This window comes from Olea europaea, unplaced genomic scaffold (assembly GCF_002742605.1).
Source record: "Olea europaea var. sylvestris unplaced genomic scaffold, O_europaea_v1 scaffold405, whole genome shotgun sequence".
Taxonomy (NCBI): Eukaryota; Viridiplantae; Streptophyta; class Magnoliopsida; order Lamiales; family Oleaceae; genus Olea; species Olea europaea.
Window position 1 is genome coordinate 220,083 of NW_019260152.1, and position 22,402 is coordinate 242,484.

Sequence of the window (22,402 nt, forward strand, 5' to 3'; positions counted from 1 at the left end):
GTTTTTGTACTAATAACCCTACAATTTATTACAAAACTCAATTTTGAACAACAATCGAAGCACACAACTCAAAACAATTTCTACAAAATACCAACCTAAAGCTTCAAATTGTAACTAAAATCAACACTTATATGAATCCATATAGATACATAAAAATATATACAAAGTCAATTTTCGATGGGTGGGTGGCCAGCGACGGTGGGTGGCATGGGTTTGGTCTGGTTTTTGGGATGGAATGGAGTGGAATGGGGAGAGGATGAGATGGGTGGGAAAGATAAGGCATGTTCTTCCCTTTCTGTTTTTTGGTTTTTATTTCATTATTTTAAATTTTTATGCATGAAAATATAAATTTGCCATTTGACCATTTTAAAATTTGTTCAAATAAGGTCAAAATTAATTTTCCTGGACAATAATGATCAATTGGACGGAAACCATCAATGTGTCCCTGTGCTACAACTACTTTTAAAGGTTTGAGATTGTGTGTAGTACAAATGAAAATAATTTGAGTAAAGTCTGTAAAAAAGTGATAGATTTAGGACCGTAGCTTCAATTATCCCTAAATTATATCACAGTTAATACTAGCATAAAGCATGTTCCTTCAAATCTAAGCACCATTGCTGCGGGCGGGGGGGTTATAGAAGTAAGGCTAACATTTTCTTATCCTTACTGATCAATATATGGACAAAAAGCATATATTTTGAAAATTCTTGTACTGATTTAAAAGAAGTAAAAGGTTAAGTTCATGTTTGGTGTACTTAAATGTTAGATTTTTAGTAAATGTTGATAAAAGTTGTAGTTGAGAAGTTGAAAAAAGTTGTGAGTTCTATTATATGTGTGAGTTTTGACTTAAATTTTAATTAACTATTTAAGCTATGCCAAACAAGGGCCTAAAAGAATTTAATAGATAAAGCGGTTGAAGCAACTTGTTATTAGGTTATTCTGGTTTCCTATTTTTCTAATTGAACCGGTGGCTATATTGAGTTCTTATTAGCGCCCCGTTTGGTAGCCATTTTTTTCAAAATGCATTTTTCTCTCTTCTCTTTTCAATCACACATTCTTTATTAAAATAATATTACACGTAAATCAAAAAAATTTCCTTATTTTTCAACCATAAATTTCCCATCAATTTACTATTCAAAAATGCATTTTTACATAAAAATGTCTCCCAAACACCCCCTATATTAATTTGTGAGATATTATTTCCTATGGATTTATTTGTTTAATTAACAATTGTTATATGGGCTATCTAATTAAGTAGGGTCAATTTAAATGATCTAGTTATTGGATTCTAGAAGCATCTATTGGATATGGACCTTGCAACGTGTAGTTACCATTTGTTAGACTAATAATGGCTAATGGGATTCTAATTAAAACCTAGTATATAAGTAACTTTAGGGGTTATGGTCCACAAGACTAATAATTGATGATTGTACATCTCTAAATTCCTCGTCCATGAGAGAGAACCCATTGAAGTATCCTAATTAGTCTATGGAAGACTTGAAACCCCCAACTAATTTATCGCCATGGATTCAGGTATGTTTTCTCTTCTACTGAATTCTTGAAGTTTTGATATGAGATCATTTGTTGTGTATGATAGATTAAAACTATGATTTTACCAATCAATTTCGAAATTGAAATCCAACCAGTGGTATCACAGCTAAATTTCATGTTAAATTATTAGGAATGATCATGATAATTATGATTTAAAATTTCTTGATAAATTAGTTCGTCATACATAATTTTGAATTGTTATTTGGCTACCTATATTGATATTTGGGGTTAAATATGAAATATTTATAATTTTCTTGATCACAATTGTATGATTGTTATGGTTCTTTGAAGTTTTCAATTCATGGTATAATTTTTGGGTTCTAGTTTTCTCTTTTAAGTTTTGATTCATTGTAGAATTGCCTTTTTTGTTATATGGATGTTTTGATTATTGATTCAGAAAGAAAAACACCAATTTTCGGAATTTATTTTTGATTTTTTCCTTAAAACAAATTTTTTGAAAAAAAAAAAAAAAGGGAATCCCAGAAAAATCAATGCGTATGACACCATGCTCTAACTTTCGGGTATATTTAAGCGCCTAGGCGCCACCCATTGGAGCCTAGGCGCTATCTTTGGGAAAAATGAAAAAAAAAAAAATGTTTGCACCATTGTTTTATATCTTGAAATAAATTAATTGAAGTAATATATTATCAAAGTAACCTCTATTGCGTAAATTTTTTTCTTGGACTATAAGATGTGTATGTTTATTATTTATGCGATCAATGACTGATCCAAAGGAAGGTTATTTGTTGGCCAAATAATAAACATACCTGCAGGGATAAATGTGTGATGATTGTCTAGTTGCAATGTGAACAATGAATCAACCCAAAGAAAGGTCATTGTTTGATAGGATTTATCGTCAACATTTAATTTCTGCATAGAGAGTACCACTTACAAGTTGATATTTATGTCCAAAGATTAAATATTAATATTGTGCTAGGTATCTAGAAATAGGACCCACCGCTGTTGATTGGTTATTTATGTCATGTATATATGTGAATGCCTTGACATAATTTTGAATTATAAGCTTATTATTTTTCTTTGCTCTCTATTTAGTTATTGCTTCTGCTACTAGCATTACTGTCAACATTAATTATATTCCTGTACTTAACGACACAAACTTCAAGACTTGGAAAGAGAACATTTCTATTATTCTCGACTGTATGGATCTTGACTTTACACAAAGGAAAGAACAACTTGCACCTCTCACTATTGAAAGTTTCTTTGATGGTAAAATTGAATATGAGAGGTTGGAGAGTTTTAATTACATAAGTCTTATGATGATGAAACATAGCATTTTAGGGACGCTACGTCTGATGAGAAAAGTGCTAAGAAGCTCTTTGAGTAAATTGAAAAACATTTTGCAAAGAGTAAAAAAATAGGGACAAGCACAATTTTGGCTAACTTTGTGTCAATGAAGTATAAAGGAAAATAGAATATGAGGAAGTACATTATCAAAATATCCAATATTGCTTCAAAACTAAAGGTACTAACGTTAGAGATGTTTGATGGCTTGTTCGTGCATCTAGTACTCATTTCTCTTACTACATTATACAGTCAATTTACATTAAACTACAATACTTAAAAGGATAAATGAACTCTTAATGAGCTCATATCTCAATGTGTGTAAGAAGAAGAAAAAAATTAAGCAAGACAAGACAAAAAGTACTCACTTAGTCACTACCTCTAAGGATAAGAAACAATAAATAAATAAAATAAAAGAGATAAAGGTAAGGAAGCTACAGTTGGAAACAATAGATGAACATGATAAAAAATTTACTTGTTACTTTTGCAAAAAAGCTGGACATATGAAGAAGGAACATTCCAAATATGATTCATGGTATAAAATGATGGGTACGTTTCTCACTTTAGTTTGTTCTGTAGTTAATTTAGCTTCTATGCCTAATCATACTAGGTGGGTAGATTATGGAGCTTCTACTTATGTAAATGTGACTATGCAGGGTTGCCAGTGGAGTCGAAAGTCAAATAACGCTAAAAAATTCATCTATGTAGATGATGGCAAAATAGTTGAAATGGAGGTAATATGAACTTTTAGATTGTCTATTAAGATTAGTTATTTTTTGGATTTGGAATATATATATATAGTACCATTGTTTAGACAAAGTTTGATTTCTATTTCGACTTTGGTCAAAATTGGGTTTTCTTGTCCATTGGAAAATTATAAAATTAGTCTATTTCAATATTCAAACATTGTTGTAACTAAGGATGGCAAAATGGCTCGCGGACTCAAGCCGCTCGTGGCCCGACTCGTAAAAAGCTCAAGGCATCCTGGCTCAAGGGTTAGGCCGAGCCCTATCTTGGGGTGGCAGGCCAAGCCCGAGCCCACTTGTGTGGCTCGTAGGTAGGCTCAAAATTTAGAAAAAAATAATAATTGTAAAGGCAATAGCTTGTTGCCTTTTACAAAGGCAACTAGTAGTTGCCATGAAGAGAAAAAAATATAGTTTGTTCGGCTCGATAAAGCCTGAGCCGAAAGCTCAAGTCCTCGATTTTTTAACTAAGCTTTTGCTCTACTCGGCTCGAGCCAAAAAAAAAGCTCTACTTAAAAAAACTCGAGCGCAGCCAGAGCCTCTATTTTTGACTCGTGATTTGACTCAACTTGGCTCATTGACACTCCTAATTGTAACTGGTTCTTTGATTGATAATCTATATGTATTGGATACAATTGTCTCATATAATGAAATCTTGTAAATAACTCGTGGTACAAAATGCAAATTAACTTATGAGAATTTTCTCATACTTTGACATAAATGTTTATGACATATCTCCAAACAGAGAGTAGAGAGACTTCTGTCTGACGAAATTCTTGATTTCATTGATTTAATAAACTTCAAAGTTTGCATTGAATGTATAAAGGGGAAAAAAGTAATTTAGGTACCGATAGGAGTTCAGGTATTTTAGAATTGATACATGCAAATATCTACAGATAATTTCCTACAGTTTCTTGGAATGATCAACAGTATTTTATTACATGCATAGACATTATTCTTGTTATGAATACCTATATTCAATTTATAAGAAGTCACAATCTTTAGAAGTTTTCAAAGCTTTCAAAGTGGAAGTTGAAAATTAGGGCTGGACAAAACTCCCTACAAAATTGGACCTAACCCAAATTGAGCCGAACCGAACAGTTTTTCTAAATTAAATTCCTAATTGGATATCTGAATCAAGAATTGAAGGATTTGGTTCAGTTCTTGGTTATAGACCGAACCATAAAACCGAATAAGAATCGAATATCCCTATTTTTTAAATTTATTTATCTTAAATAATCCAAATTATTTTTTCGAAATAAATTTGCTCACTAATTAATTTAGCTCAAATCAAAAATATGATTTTCTTATTTCTAGTTTCCAGTTCAAGCCTAACTTAATCAAATTGGTTTAAGTTTTACCCAAATTTATTATTCTACAATAGTGTCGGTTCTACAATTCTGGAGAAATTGAATTGGAAGCTCAGCTACGTCTCTCTTATTGTGAGCTACTATCTTTTCCTACTTGTGACTTTAACAATCAAATCTATAAAGAACTCCATAAAGAGAAGCGCAAAAGATACATAGGATTGAACTTTATTATTTTATAAGAGCTAATATTAAACATTTCATTAGTTGAATTATATAACGTTGTTGTAAATATTAAAAAAATAATTATTGTATGAAACCAAGAAATCGAATGGAACTAAATCGAATGAAACCGAACTCAAATGGTTCCATAATTAAATTTGGACCCTATAGTTCCACTTAATGAATATCTGAAAATTTTGGTTCAGTTCAATTTGATTTTCTTTAAAATCGAATCGAACCGGACAATGTCCAGCCTTATTGAAAATCAACTAGACAAGAAAATTAAGGCTATCAAATCTGATGTGGTGGTGAATACTATAGTAAATATGATGTGTCAGGTGAACAATGTTCCGAGGACCTTTTGTGAAATTCTTAAAGGAATGAGATATAGTCCCGTAATACACAATGCCAGGCAAACCTAGCATAAATGGTGTTGTTGAGAGAGATAATAAAACTCTTAACGAACATGGTAAGAAGTATGATAAATCATTCTTCTTTACCAGAATCATTCTGGGGATAAACACTAAAGATTGCAGCATACATTCTAAATAGGGTACCGAGTAAAGCGATAGCTAAAACCCCTTATGAATTGTGGTTAGGCAAAAAGCCTAGCATAAAGCATTTACACATTAGGGTTGTCTAACTGAGACAAGGCTTTATAGGTCAAATGAAAAGAAACAGGACTTGAGAACACTAAGCAGCTAATTTGTTGGGTATGTTGAACAATCGTAGGGTTTAAATTTTATGATCCTTTAAACAAAATTTTTGAGGTTGAAAATTCGAGATTCCTTGAGAATGTTGGGTTTGAAATGGTAGAGAGGGCTATTAAGAATGTTGTCTTTGAAGAAGAACTTATTTATCTTCCAAGTATTGTTATTGATAATGATCAGCTTTCTGATATTGTTCAAGATGCAATCCAAGACAAAGATGAAGTTGTTCTTAAAGAGCACACTCAACAATCTCAAAAGGAAGTGCCAATAAGGCGATCTACTAGAGAAATAAGAAGTACGATTTCAAGTGATTATATCGTCTTTCTTCAATAACATAAGTTTGACATAAGGTCTATCGAAGATGATCCAATCAAATTCCAACAAGTCAAACAAAACTCTAAATCTTAAAAAATGAATTGATGCCACAAATGATGAGATAAAACCTATGAAGGACAATAAAGTTTGAAATCTTGTCAAATTGCCTGAAGTTGCTAAGTCCATTGGTTGCAAATGTATAATTAAAAACAATAGAGATTCAAAAGGCAATATTAAAAGATATAAGACGTGTCTAGTCGATAAGGATTTTACTCAAAAAGAATGAATTGATTACAAAGAGACTTTCTCTTCGATTTCAACAAAAGTCTCTTTGAGGATAATAATTGCACTTGTAGTTCATTTTGCTTTAAAGCTACATCAAATGAATGCAAAGAATCTTTTTCTCAATGGTAACATTGAAAAAACCATATATATGATTCAACTGAAAAACCTTGTGTCAGGCAATCTAAAGTCCGTAGGTTGTAAACTGGGAAAATTCATCTTCGGTCTCCAACAAGCTTCCCATCAATGGTATCACAAATTTTATCAAGTCTCGTATGATTTTGAGAGTTGATGATTGTGTATAATAAGTCTAGTGAGAGTAAATTTATCTTTGTAGTGCTTTACATCGATAACATATTATTGGCTAGCAGCGATATAGGCTTATTGCATGAAATAAAGCGATTTCTAACTTAGAATTTTGAAATGAAAGATATTGAGAACACCTATTTTGTGTTACGATTTAAAATACATCGATATCGCTCTCAAGGTATTTTTTGGTTATCATAAAAGAGTTGTATCAAAAAGGTTCTTGCTAGATTTAGCATGAAAGATTATGCACAAAGAGTACTTCCATTGCTAAGGATAACAAATTTAGTCTCAATCAATGCCCCAAGAATGAGATAGAAAGGAAAGAGAAGCAAACGATTCCTTATGCATCGGCTATAGGGAGTCTTATGTATGTTCAAGTATGTACGTGCAGTTATAGTAGGAATGTTATGCATCTATTTAAGTAATCTTGGAATAGATCTTTGAAAAGTAGTCAAAGAAGTTATTAGGTATTTATAGAGACAAAAGATTACATGCTTACATATCGAAAATCAAATCATTTAGAGATCATTGGATTTTTTGATTTTGATCTTGCGGGTTGCCAAGATAATAAGAGATCCACTTTAGACTATGTCTACCTACTGGCTAGAGGTGCTGCTTCCTGAAAGAGTGCTAAGTGGTCACTCATAGCTTATTCTACCATAGCAGCTGAATTTATAGCTTTTTATGAGGCCATAGATCAAGCAATATGGCTGCCTAATCGTCATTGGGCTGTAAATTTTGGATGGTATTGAAAGACCACTTTTTGTGATAATAAATTGGCAGTACCATATTCAAATAACAATGGAAACTCTTCAAAGTCGAAGCAAATAGACATTAAGTTTCTAGTTGTTAAGAAAAGAATTCAGAGTAATATAATCTCTATTAAACATATAGGAACAAACACCATGGTTATAGATCTTCTCACTAAGGGTTTACCACCTAAAGTCTTTCATAAGCATACTGCTGATATGTGTGTTCGTTGGATTTTTTTTTTATTAGACACATATTTGTGAAATTTATATACACATTTGGTTTTTTTTGTAAAATAAAGTAGGTGGTTTAGATTTTATTTATTCTAAATATATTATTTAGAAAAAAACATATGTGACTCAAATGGGAGATTGTTGAAATATTATTTCCTATGATGTGCTTATATGTTTAATTAATAATTATTATATGGGCTATCTAACTAAGAAGGGTCAATTAAAGTGATCTAGTTATAGGGTCCTGGAAGTATCTATTGGGTATGTGCATTACAATGTGTACTACCCATTCCTAGACTAATTAGGATTAGTAGGACTCTTATTAAAATCTAGTATATAAGGAACCTTAAGGGTTATGGCCTCCAAAGCTAATCATTCACGATTGTATATCTCCTCATTGTTCATTTGTAGTAGAGAACCTATTGAAGTACTGTGACCTCAAACCCCAATTGATTTATCACCATGAATCCAGGTTTGTTTTCTCTTCTAGTGATTTCTTGATAATTTGACATGAGGCCTTTTGACATGAGAATCTAGGATTTTATCAATCTATTTGAAATTAATATCCAACATGATTATGTCAAACTTGAATAATTATTCACTGAACAGATTTAGAGAAATGGGTGTGTTTGAAGTACTGCTAACTTTGGCATTGGAACTTTTATATTATGCCCTATTTGGTACCCATTTTTTTCACACTTACGATCAATATAGGATTAGCTTCAACTCCTCTATGATCATATTTGTGATTAATTTTCCTTTCTCTTTTAGCTATAATTAAAATACTACTGAATTAAAATACAAACGAAATGAAAGAAAGGCATGATCAGTATTGATAACGTTTCTTAAGTCTATATCTCCATTACATGAGAAAATGATCTTTTCAGTATTGGTATAAATGATCTTTTCCTCACGTTCGGCTATAGCAAGAGCCCCTGGACACTATGCGCTTGTTACACAACAATCCTTTAGAGGAAGGGCAAAACAAGGGGGGCAACGAGCTCTATGTGCTCTGATTCATTATTTGGGATTTTGATCCAAGAGCACTATCAAATTGTTTACCTGGATTTAATCATATACAATTTGAAGGATTTTGTAGGTTCATTGATCAGGGTAGATACTTTTTCAAATCTATTGTCGATACTAAGTAGCAGTCAAAAATTTGTATCCATTTTTCATGATATTAAACATGACGAATATTGTGACTATTTATATTGATGACAATATGCATTTTAAGTTTAGGGCCTAAATTTGTATTCTTGCTAATATTGGTTTATGTGATGTCTGTTATGCCGTAAAAAATTTGAAAAATTGAAAAACAAAAGACAAAAATAAAATAAAATAATAATAATAATAATAAATAAATTTTTATTATTTAATGTGATTGTGTGATTAGAATAGTCTTGTTCATAATTGATGAGTGTTCGGAATTGTTTATGAAGCATATATTATGATTAGGTGATAATTTTTTTTGCTAATTGATGCTTGTCATTGTAAGTGTATTATTTTGAGTACAATAACCACAATAATCATTATGTATTTCTGTTGATTACTTTGATAGATTAGGTTGAATGGACTTAGATTGTCAAATCCATAATCATATCATGAAAAATAACGACTTAACATATTTAAAGGATTAGTTTCGAGGTGGTTAAGCTGGTATTAGTAGCTATTTAGATATGTGTTAATTTCGTGAGAATAATAATTTTGAGCTTAATTGGAATTGATTTATAGCAATTAAAGCTCAGACAGATTGCTTTTGATCAATATGACGAATGCAATCGAAAGTGATTCGCAAGTTTCAAGAGCTATGTTCAATATTTTAAAAGTTTGAGGACTTGATTGCAAATTTTTGAAACGTACATCGGTTCAACTACGGATCAATTGTGGAAGATAAAGATCAAATTATAAATATTTCAAAACGAATGTCCCTTGGTGCAAATAGAAAGTTTCTCGAATCATGATCGTTAGTTTGTGATAGAGAATTTTCGGTAATGATTTGACAAGTTTTTATGCAATTCAAATACGCTACAACAACTTGCACATTTTATGTCAGATTCATGAAGACGATAGGATAGATATGAATTTTAGGACTCTGCACGAATCAAATTTATAGAATGTCATTTTCTTTTTAACAATGACATGACACAGTTCCTTGAAATCTAAGCACCTCTGCTGCAGTGGTTATAGCCTTTCCTTATCCTTAATAATTTGTGGATAATATTACCAATTGCAATTGGTGTGAAGTGACTCGTCACTCGTTCTCATGTTATTTTGGTGGTTTGAAATTTTCGATTTGTTTACAAATAAAATCGAATCGAGTCTTGTCATGAATAGATTATTTCTTGTAGCTCAAACCTTAAAGGGTATATTGCTTTTCATCATTTTAAATTGTTTTAATCTTGTTCTTATCCATACACAAACTCACAAAACAAAACAAAAATGAAGAAAGCCTTATCCATCAAAATACCGTAGCCTAAATTTGCCTAGAACTGAACATAGTCTAATTCGGTTCTCTTTAAAATCGAATCAGATCCGAAATTTTCGAATATTTAGAAAATGGAATCGTCAGATCCAAATTTAATTATGGAACTGTTCGGATTCGATTCCATTCGGTTCCCGAAACGATTCCCGGATTTTGTACTATAATTAACTTTTTAATATTTATAAAGTTACATTAATTCAACTAATAACATGTTTAATCTTAGCTCTTACAAAATAATGTAATTCAATCTTATGTATCTTTTATTTATCTCTTTCATGATTTCTACATAGATTTGATTATTAAAATAACAAGAAGAGGAAGGTAACGAGTTCACAATAATTAAAAGAGGTGCGGTCGAGCTTTAATTCGATTTCTCCAAAACTGTAAGAACGCTAAAAGACTTAGGTAAAACTTAGGCCAATCTTGATTAAGTTAGGTTTGGATTGAAAATTAGAAATTGGAAAATTATATTTTTGGGGTTTGAGGTAAATTAATTAGTTAGAAATTTATTTAGAAATAAATAAAATAACTTGATTCATTTAAAATAAATAAATTAAAAAATTATGGAGATTCATGTTTGATTTAATTTTTCGGTTCTCAATTTAGAATCAAGAATCGAACCAAACTTTTCGATTCTCAATTCAAATATCTGTTCAGATATTTGACTTAAGAAGAATCTCTCAGATCAATTTGGTTCGGGAGTTTTGTCCAACCTAAATTTGCCAGAGTTTAGACTATATCAAATTTTAATTTCTTAATTATATTATTACAAATTTTAATAATTAAATGAGTCGATAATATATAGCATTCAAGCAAGGAATTAAACAAACTTTTTCCTTTTATGGTTATTTAAAAAAAAAACCTTATTTAAACTTGATTATTATGATAAATAGTGACCAAAAAACACCGTGAAATACTTAAATAATTCATTATAGCTTTCAATACATAGCCGTCACAACTAATACCCTTATTAAATCATGGAGAGTTAGTTAGTCATAATCCTTTGTTATCCATTCACCACATTGCCGTATTCTTGAAATAAATGGCTTTATCTTAACTCACAAAGCAAACTACACGTGAATGTGTATTGGGGTTTGTTAAAACTATAAAAACTTTGGCCAACTTCTCTTGCAACAAATTGAAGTAGACCCTTTTATGATTGACACGAGAGTGAGTTAGTTAAGGAACTGAATTTATTTGCACTCCAAAATTAAAAGAGCCACGATTTTTAGGTGGGTATGAACTTCGGAAAAATAAGAATTCGAGTTGGTAGTGGTTGGACGAATAGAGATTTAATGGGTGGTCTAGTAAATTTGAGGTCAAGTATATGAATTATATTTAATATTTTATTGCTTTTAATATTGTAATCTAGCAAAAGATTTGTCGCAATGCATCATTGTTAAAGGACGCTCCAATGTATACATGATGTTATAAGGTGTAAAAGAATTGAATAAAGCTGCTCTGACGGATATAGAAATAGGGTTTAAAAGTAGGTGCTGCGTAACTACGTACTTTTTTTTTAATGGCCAACCAGATATTGACACGTGGCACATGGATTTAATCACTATCCTCATTCCTGTTTTTATAGCAAAATTGAAAAGAATTTAACGCTAATTGTCTAATGTACTATAAATCTTTCGTTCCAGTGTATCTAATATTATAAGACATGACGGGATTTTAGAATGACCTAATGTACTATTTTTTTTTTTTTTTTAAGCATGGCACCGATTATTACAAATCTTTAATAGGGTTGTTGATGCATGTCACATATCTTAAATAAATTTAGCATATAGAAGATTAATAGAATAATTTTCAAGGGTTTTGCTCTTAATGTAGCTTAGAACTATTATTAGGTGGAACTAATACCATGGCAGTTGAGTTAAGTCAAATGATTATATCATTCATTAAGGATAATCTTAATTAACAAACAAATAAAATTATAAAAATATATGCATTAGTTTATTTATTTATTTATTTATTTTAATTCAAGAAAAAAATAAGTAAAATGTCCATGTACCTTGTGCAAGAAGGTCAATATGCATTATGAATTGGGTGGGTGAACCATAAGTTCTTAGAAGTCTATCCAAACTACTTAATTCAATATTATTTTAATTTCTTTTTCAAAATTTGTGGCTCCCTTAATTAAGAAGCCTTCAAAGTTGAAAATATGTAAAAATAAAACGTTATCGTTTTCAATTGATTAGGATATTTGGACTTGAAGAGTCAAATATTGAAAAATAGAGGACATGTGGTCCCAATCCTAATGTTTATTCTTTATAAAATCAATATTATTTATATGGATATAAAAACAAATTTAAATTGGTGTGAACACTAGCTTGAAAAGATTAGGACTAATTCAAATTTTGTTCAATAATTAATGGAAAAGTAGTGTATCAAGACTTTGATGCTTTGCTTAGTAAGGTCAAGTTATAATATTTGAGACCATTAAAGTAATATACTATGTAAGACGAACATCAACACGCTCTTTGTTAGATGGATAGATTTCTAAGCACACGAGAAAAATAAATCGCATATAATTTTTAACTAAATAAGATGGTCAATAACTTCCATTTTATCAAACATTTAAGTAAAAAATTTATATCTACGGTTAGATCCTACTTCACTCTATCTACATGAGAATCGTGATAGGAGCTAGGAACATGATCGTGCCCTGGGCCTGACTCTAAATTTTTATTTACCTTTTTAGATGGTATTTAAAAAAATTTAAGTAAATGTTCATGAAAAATGGGAAAATTTTAATTTCCACCGTGATTTGCCTCCCGAGAATCTACGGCGAGGCAGGAGGAGGGAAGGACCATCTCATTTCATTATCATCTCTATTGTCATTTTTGTTATTATCAATATTCTTCCTAGCATTGTTGTCATCATCGTCGTCAATCTTTATCATTTTTTTAATGACAGGGGAATTCGCAGTCGTTGCCCTTCATGTGCGCATTGGATAAACCCTCGGATTGACACAATGTCTACAAATTACGCCAACTAGATAAACTGCACTAAGCAATCTTTATCTATTTATTTGTGTGTGGTGTTGGGGGAGGTTATGTTGGAGTTGAGGGTGCGTGGGTAGATTTTATATTATTTTATTTTGATTAGGTAAATAAATTTGTATTGATCAAAATTGAGTACAACTACAAATGTGAAATAGAATAGCAACGGCCCCCGGGGTATAGCCTAGTGGTGCAAAGGACAGGAATGAGGTTATCTCATGCCTTGCTGGCAGCCGCAGTGTGAGGGTTCGATTCTTGAGACATGGAATTGGACTCCTTGTAGGCGCAGTGTACAGACAGCTCTTGTTCTCTGGCCTACTGAGGCACATTCCGCGATTTACCTCCTTCACAAATCTCTAGGGGCGGGGCGGGACCCTCAAACTTCTTCCTATTTTTTTTTTTTTTTTTTTTTTTTTTTTTTTTTTTTTTTATATAAAGAATAGCAACGTATGAACAACACGAATGGCTGTCACATACCAGAAAGTGGGCCTACGGACCCTTTTAACAATAATAGTCCCCCCAAACTAACAAGTTTGGATATGTTTTAACTGAAAGTTCATGAACATTATGTGGCATTCTAATCCTCGAAATGACAATCTGATTTTGTTTAAGGAAATCCACACGCAACTTCCAAATTTTCCTTATCATAATCAATTATTTTGGGATCAAATCAGCTTAGAATTAATTAATTACGTTGCATGAAAGCAATAACATATTTCAATATATGTATATATTGTTGGAGAAAACAAAAGTGGGCCCGGCTTTTTTTGCTTGTTTAATTCACTTTTGACGAATGATTTCCAAAAATAATAGAAGATTGTCTCCTTTTTCTTGGTAACATGCATCGACACATCATTACAGGAATCAATTTCGGATTAAGCTAAATATATTCATACCACAGTCTTTAATGATTAGACTACATTTTAATTGAATGAAAGGTTCATAATCTTTACACATTTATCACATTTATGTTTCAAACCTTTTTCATCATACTCTTATTCTTAAATTATCATAAACAGCTCCTAATTGTGGTTTCTCTCCAAAATTTCCTTTAAGATAAGAGTAAAATTACTCATTTGTCCGTCGTATATTCGTATATTTCTATAAGCAAAACAAATAATAATGCAAAGAATACAATTAAATATTTGATTCTCATTTTAAAGCACGTTAATAATTTTTTAATGAAAAATCATAATTAAATACAAGATTTTCTTGTCAATGAAATGTTAAAAATAAAAATATGATGAAGAAAAAGATTGGGATATAAATGTAATAATTAATAAAGGTTAATGACCTTTAATGTAATTAAAATGTGGTGTATTTAAAAAAACATTAAAAAGTGTTGTGAATATATGACCACCCTTTGGACTAATGCAATTTGCCCCGTTTGGCCTTTATCCTCTTTCATTTTTTTCTCTTTTATTTTTAATCATACAATCTTTCATAAAATAATATTACACGTAAATCGAAAAAAATTTATTCTTTTTCAACCACACATTTAAAAAAAATATTATTCCAAACAATAAAATTTAGAGGGGGAACGGGGGTGGAATAGTTTGAAACTCGTACAAATGAAGAGGAAAAAATGTATTTTTGGAAAATTGACAAAAAAATTGTATAACTAGACATTATTTAAAAAACAAAAATTGATTAGTACATTTCAGTCCCTAAAAGCTTTGACGTGACACTAAAATATATGAAAAAACTATGGTAATAAATTATTGGCCAAATCCAAAAATGATAGAATAATTATGTTTTATTAAATTATAAAGGTGTATTGAGCAAGATCAATGATGTTCGAACTGTCTTTTAAAATATTGAGGAGGCAAAGTATCCATGCTTATCTTTAGTTATTCCTTTACTTATTTGTTTTACTATTCCAGTAAAATTTATGACATATTCGATAGTAATTATGAGAATTGATTTTTTTATAGTTAGAGAAAAAAGTAGATCCTACTTACGAGTGAAGAAGTCAAAAATAACGACTGAAATAGTTAAATAACGGTCAAAAAATCAATTCTTTGGAGTGAAATATTGCTACCAAACAAGGGCTTAATTGGTAGATACCTTTCTTAAGTTAAATTCATTAAGGTATATCTTTATAATCTTTTTTTCAACTTTTTTGATAGAAAAACGACTATTCTTCTACTCCATAATTTAATTTATAAGTTATGATTATGACTGCATAACACATATGTTACATCATCAAATATATATGTTTAGTCATGTAATCATAGCCATGACTTACAATAACGTAATTATTATAAGTTGAAGGCAAAATATATCATAAATTTATAATGAGATTATGAAGTGGAAAATAGTCGACGTTGCTTGAATTGGACATACTTGCCAATTCGATAAAATATCATTTTTGACTCTTGAATTTTCAAATTTTCACTAAACGTGCAACACAATAAAGATAATACTCTGTCTGTTCCATAAATATGTGCTTGCTTTGCGTTTTCATTTGTCACAAATTATAGACGACTTTCTTTATTGAGATTATAGATGATTTCTTAATTTTTTAATATATCTCAATTTAATATACCATATTATCAACAAATATGAACTAAACATATTTAAATTATTAGAAATTGAAGGCCTAGGGACTCTTTCCTTCGTACTTGCCAATGGTATTTGGTAACAATGGTTGTTGACAATTCCCATGAAACTCTTTCATTTCATAGAAGATTTTTTTTTTTTTNTACGTGTCGAGACATGATGGACACTTTAAAAAATGAAAGAAAAACAGCCAACTACTTTCTGCCAAATCAGTCTGTCATTGAATCACTGTTTTTAGGCTTGTCTGACTAGCTATATTCTAATGACTAAGTTCAATCAGACATGAGATTTATGTTGGAAACTTTTTTTTTAAATAACATTATGATGTCATTTTTCTCAAAGAGTTATTGGTCTCCAACAAATTTGACTCGGCCGTGTGAGAGAACATTTGTAAGTAAATTGATGCATTTACTAAATCAATTTTAAAAGGAAATTTTAGAAAAAAAAATACAAGGTAATAATTTATTAAATAATTAGTTTTTCTTATGAAAAGTCATAGAGCAAGAGAAAGAAAGAGAAAATCAAAATGGGGTATGGAATATAGTTTCCAAATTAACCGTTCGACACTTCAATCAAATAATCCAACGATTCTAAGTAGTTGATTGTTACATTTGCAAAGCGAAAATTTAAAGCATAGCTAAATTAATAATAACTTTCATAAATAAGTGTAGTTATTTGATGTTACGAACAAAAACATTAATAATGTTAAAATCGTAAGTGATTGGTTCAATCATGATGATGTGACACGTAACGACTATTTGTACGATTAGTATGATAATAGCATCCCATAGGGCTCGTTAAATCTCATATGCATTATTTTACTTTGTTGGTATGACTCTGTAAAAGATGGTTATGCTCATGTTTGAGAACTATTTTTTTTATTAAAATACATTTTTTAACAGTGATTTGACCCACTTTAACCATATATTTTTCAATAAAATAATATTACATGCAAATACAAAATTTTTCTTTATTTTTTAACTGAACATTTCCCATTCAAAAATTTATTTTTTGACATGAATGAGACTCAGACAAGGACTATATGGAGACGTAAATATTTCTTATAATTATTTTCAACATGCTTTTGTGTGATACTATTTTTAGCAAGTGACTAAGATTTGACTTCGTTATTTTCAATTTCCAAATTTTCATTAGATCATATTGATTTTTCATATTCTTTTGTGTGACACAATTTTGAATGACGTACATTTTTCTTTTTCTATTTTTCATGACGTAAAATCTTATCAAATTTAGTATGCATAGTGCGTAGTAAATTTATTACTAGCATATAAAATTTAAAATACAAATAATGAGATCAACCACTAATGTTTTAACTAACAAATTAATACATGGTATTTACCAAACGCGTCGTTAATGGATTAAAGATGGCTCAAATAATTTGAAGACCTTAGACAGAAAAATTAAAATAAATAAATAAATAACGAGGTCTTAAGAATAATCATAAAAAAAACAAAAATCAAACGAGAAAGTGACCACGGACAAAATTATTGATTCTACCAACGAAATTCAATAGTTGCCGATGATTGAGACAAAATAGCTGATAAAATGACTGTTATTATCGATGGACGTTCATCGGCAATTAGTGAAAACAATATAGTCCATGATGTTGTTGTTCATCATCGACGTTATTTTGATCATCGATTGCCAACAAAAATAAAAATAAAATAAAAAAATTTATTCATTCTTAGAATTATTTTAAATTTTTAAATATTTCTTCAGTGACTTATGATTTCTTTTTATATTTTATGCAATATTATTACATTTATTTAATTTTTTAAGAATTTTTTCTTCAATAATATTTAGTTTTATATTTTTATTACTTCATATATTGATGAAATTCTTGTCTATTAATTATGTTTATTGAAATTAGTATATCACAGATTGAAGAAGAAGAAAAAAATTAGAGGTCATCTTTTGGGCCACAAAATACAGCATTAGACTAAAGATCGTGTTTGTTACCCATTATTTGGGAAGAATGTATTATGAATTAGCGATTGATGTTGAAATGTGTGGTTAAAAAAGAAGGAAATTTTTTTATTTACGTGTAATATTATTTTAATAAAGAATATGTTGTTGAAAATGAGTACTGTAGAAAAAATAATGGGAAAGAATGAGAGAAAATGGATGACAAACACGGGCCTATTCTCTTTTTTTTTTTTTTTTTTTTTTTTTTTTTTTTTTTTTAAAAAATCTTTTTGGTAATTGAATAATTGTTAGGACTGTGAATTTTAAAAGTTTAATTTGTAGGCTGTGAAATTATTCCGAGTCTTTGACACTTTCAGTTGCCTTCGATGCTTTTGTCAAAATCTGATAAAAACAGAGGCATCTCAAGCAATTTTGTAGTTGTAAGCGAAATCGTCGATGTGCTTTTCAAGAACAATAATAAAAAGAAAAAAATCGATGAATTAAACAATCAACGATGAAATATTCATCTCTGATACAATGATGGTTGGTGATTCTGATTGAAATTAATATTTGTTAGTTATTTAGATAGAATTAATTATTGCTACCATTAATGATTGCGATACCATTAATGTTAGTTATCAGCAGCAATATTATCGGGAATCACCAATAATTTAGCTATAAACAAGAAGAAGCAGGTGGTCACCCAAGATATTATTTTTGGCGATTCTAAATAAAATCAATATATCTTTTGGTGATTCAAATAGAATTTTCGATTAGAGTTTATATTTTTTCATTTTATTTATCAAATTTCTTTAGTAAATTAAAATTGTTAAGCTTTTTAAGTTCTTAATAAAACTAACTAAAAGACGTTCATGATATATAGGGTCCGTTTGGTATGATTTTTACTTTTATTTCTTGTATAAGCGCTTTTGGAAAAATTAACTTAACTTTTTATTTAAAAGCATTTCCCATTTCGAAAAGCGTTTTTAGAGGAAGTCACATTAAACCAACTTTCTCTAAAAGCATTTCTAACTATAAAAAACACTTTAACAGAATTAGTAGACAGATCCAAAAGCAGCTTTTGGGCCTCAAAAGCTTTTTTTGCCTTTTCAAAAGTCTTGACAAATGGACTCTTAATTTATGTTTTTAATGTTAGTAATTATTGATGAAAATGTTCATACAAATTAAAGTTCAAAATATGTAAATGTCAAAAAATTGGGGCCTTTGATAAATAGGGGACAACCGTCTAATACTTAGTGTGTGTTTGAGTCTTATTATTTTGAAAAATTTATTTTGAGCTAATAGATTGATGATAAATAGGGGACAACCGTCTAATACTTAGTGTGTGTTTGAGTCTTATTATTTTGAAAAATTTATTTTGAGCTAATAGATTGATGGAAAATATGTGGTTAAAAAATGAGGAGATATTTTGGATTTGCGAGTAATATTATTTTATTGGAGAATGTGTGGTTGAAATGATATTCAATCACTGTTCAAAAATGTTATTTTTGAAAGAATATGGCTCAAACAGGCCTTAAGTTGAATATGCTATTAATACTAATTTTAGTTTTTTGCTTATATGTAAGAGCATCTCCATCTTTAAATATGAGATGCTATATATTTTAAAAAGTCAACTTTTAAAATCATATTTCAAAAGACTCTTTAAACTAACATTTTAATTTATAGAGTGTGTTAGAGCCAAATCCACTCTTTATAATTAAATGCATTCAAAATATTTCAATTTTCAATATAGAAAAATAATATTCCTTCCATCTCATTTATTTATAGAGTAGCTTCCTTTTCTTATTTACTTGTCCTAATTATATAATCTCGTTTCTTTCTTAAAAATGTTTTGTTTTGTTCGTTTACTAATTACCCTTACTTAATATTTCTAGTTATATTCAATTTCTCTCATTTAATCTTGAAATTGTACAAGTATAAATAATGGTAAATTAGGAATGTTTTTAGCAAAATTTGCTCTTTCAATCACATTTTAAAAAGATTTTATAATCCATGTGAAAAACAAAATAAACATATATAAGTGGGACGGAGGAAGTAAAATAATCTAAAGAAGAGCTAGTTAAAATAAAAAATAGAGAAAAATAATAAATATTTTCTGAAAGTAGTAAAAATAAGTATTAAATATAAAGAACTTTTTAGGGCACTTCAAAATTTTAACTCTCTGAATTTATAAATGCTATTCAAATGATATAATATGCTCTTTAAAAATAAAGAGTCTTTTATAGATGCACTAATATAATTGTACCAATCAATCCAGTTTAGAATTGATATAATATTCAATTTCTATCGAGAGGTGTATGCTTTTCATTAAATTTTATTTTTGTTGTATTTTTATTTCGTTAAGAACTTTCTTATGTCTTGTATAAGCAAGAAAAATCTCTTTATGCAATGGAAAATTATAAGAATCATTTTAAATAAATAAATAAATAATTAAATCCTAACCCAATTTGGGAATATAACTTAATTGAGTATTATTAAAAGATATCTTAAAAGTTAATGATACATTGAAGGTATTTATTAATTTGTTAAAATGTCATTTTTTACTCTTTGAATTTTCAGTTTTCTTTGAAATCAAAACAAAAGGAGAGTGATATCAGAACAAAATGTCATATTTTCGCCATAATTAAAACTCGAAAGGCATCAATTGAGACCTTGGAAACGTTTTCTTAAATACGTTACTATGTCCTTTTTATTAAAGCTTTTGCTTCAACAATTTTGATTTTGACATGTAAAATTAATTGCTTCTTAGAATGCAATAAAATCTAGAACATATATAGTTTATTGTCACGATCAATAATAAAAGTTTAATTATCGTCTCGATTTTGTATACTTTGCTTGAATTAATCTAGTTGTAACAAATTTTCTAAACAAACTAAGTGTTGGCCATTGATTTGAAAACTGTTTTTGAAATGATTGGCTTAAATGTTGTCAATACATCGTTTGTAAACCAAATCTGTCAACCTAGTTTGTAGAAATAGCATAATTCGCTTTGCTCATAACAAATTATTATTAGCATTTTGCATCTAAAAATCAAACATTCAGCTCTACCATTAATCTTTCAGTTACAAATTAAAGACGTGATATCTCATAATATATAATTAGAAGAGTAATGCTTATCCTTGATTCGTCAATTTCAAATTTAATTTTTTTACTTGTATATAATTGAACCGTACTATTCATTCTAGTTTATCAATTGGATTTCATCCACTCCTGCACGAACCTTTCTTTCGTTAAGTACTCAATTTTTTGTTACTTTTTTCCATTCTTCTCTTGGGGTTTTCAAGAACTTTTTGTATATATAAGGGAGTAGTAAGCCAATTTGGTGGAAAAACCTAATTGGGTATTTTGGTAAAGTGGTTGGTAATGTATAAGGTGACTTTGGGTGTGTCCTTTAGCTTCATACACATGACATCTCTTGTACGCATTGCTTTAATAAAGGTCCCTCTAACGGTATCTAACTACCTTGACTTCTCATTTAAACCAAAAACAATACAAAATGTGTCATTGAAGGCAATTTTGGTTAGTCCTCTTTCCTTATTGGATTTGATAAATTTTCCTTAAAGAATATCTTGCATTTTGACTGTTCTCCAAGAATGCAATTTTTTTGTAGCATTTGTCTAGCAAAATTTATAAATTTGATTTAACTTCAATTTCAATTACACATTTTAATAGATTCATAATTGCTATCCACTTATCTCTATTTATTTTTAATCTGTTACTGTCTCCGTCCCATCAAGATATGCTTATTTCTATTTTTCACACTGATTAAGAAAATGTAATTACTATATCTGAAAATATAAATTCTTCTTATATTTTCTTACTATACACCCGCACATTAAATACTATTTAAATAATATTAATTTATATTTGTTGATAACAAGGTACATTAAATATACAGATACTTTTCCATTAATTCTCTTCGATATTATCTTCGTAATCACATGCTAAATATGTGGATATTTAAAGCAAATTAAATATGTAGATTTATTTTTTTGGGTTAATTCTCTCGATATTGTCTTCTTAGCCACAGCTAAATTAATTAAATTATTAATTTTTTGAAAGTATTAAATTTTAATCATAAAATTAAAGTATTAATCTTATTACTTACTGGCATGACTATACTAATTTAATAGGTATTTAAAAACTAATAGACTATAGATTCCTAAATATTAATTTCACCATAGTTGGCACGCAATTCAGCATTGAAAAACTGAGTATACAGATCTCAAAGGCAATTGATGACATTTGTTGAGATGGTTCCCAAATTTCAATGAAATTGAACTTACATACATTAGTGCATTTACTTGTCTGAAAAAGACGTTCAAACTTTATAAATGATTACTATTGCATTGTTTTGGGTACAAAAGTAATGCTTACACACTAAGGTAATATCTAAACTACGCTTAATATGTCACGATAAAATAAGTCCTATTCTCCTATTTAGTTTAGACAAAAATCAAAATTTAAATAGATTTTGATTAAAAAAAATGATCGAATCTATGGTTGAAAAGTTGTCAATCCCATGAAATTTGTTGTTAAAATTAAGTGTCGACTTTGAATTGGATTTCAACCCACTTTTTTAGTGGAACCAAACAAGAGCTAAATGTTAACACAACTAATATGATAGACTTGTCAATGAATAATACAAAAGATGATTTTCTTGAAAAGAACATGTT

At 29.3% G+C, this 22,402-nt stretch overlaps 1 long non-coding RNA gene across 1 annotated transcript; it reads left to right on the top strand.

Annotated features, from left to right (window-relative positions):
• The first annotated feature begins 1,415 nt into the window (after positions 1-1,415).
• LOC111387480 lies at positions 1,416-13,374 on the top strand. The gene is made up of 2 exons (XR_002701405.1): positions 1,416-1,533; positions 13,132-13,374. It is a non-coding gene; the product is annotated as an uncharacterized LOC111387480 (long non-coding RNA).
• Positions 13,375-22,402: the final 9,028 nt, after the last annotated feature.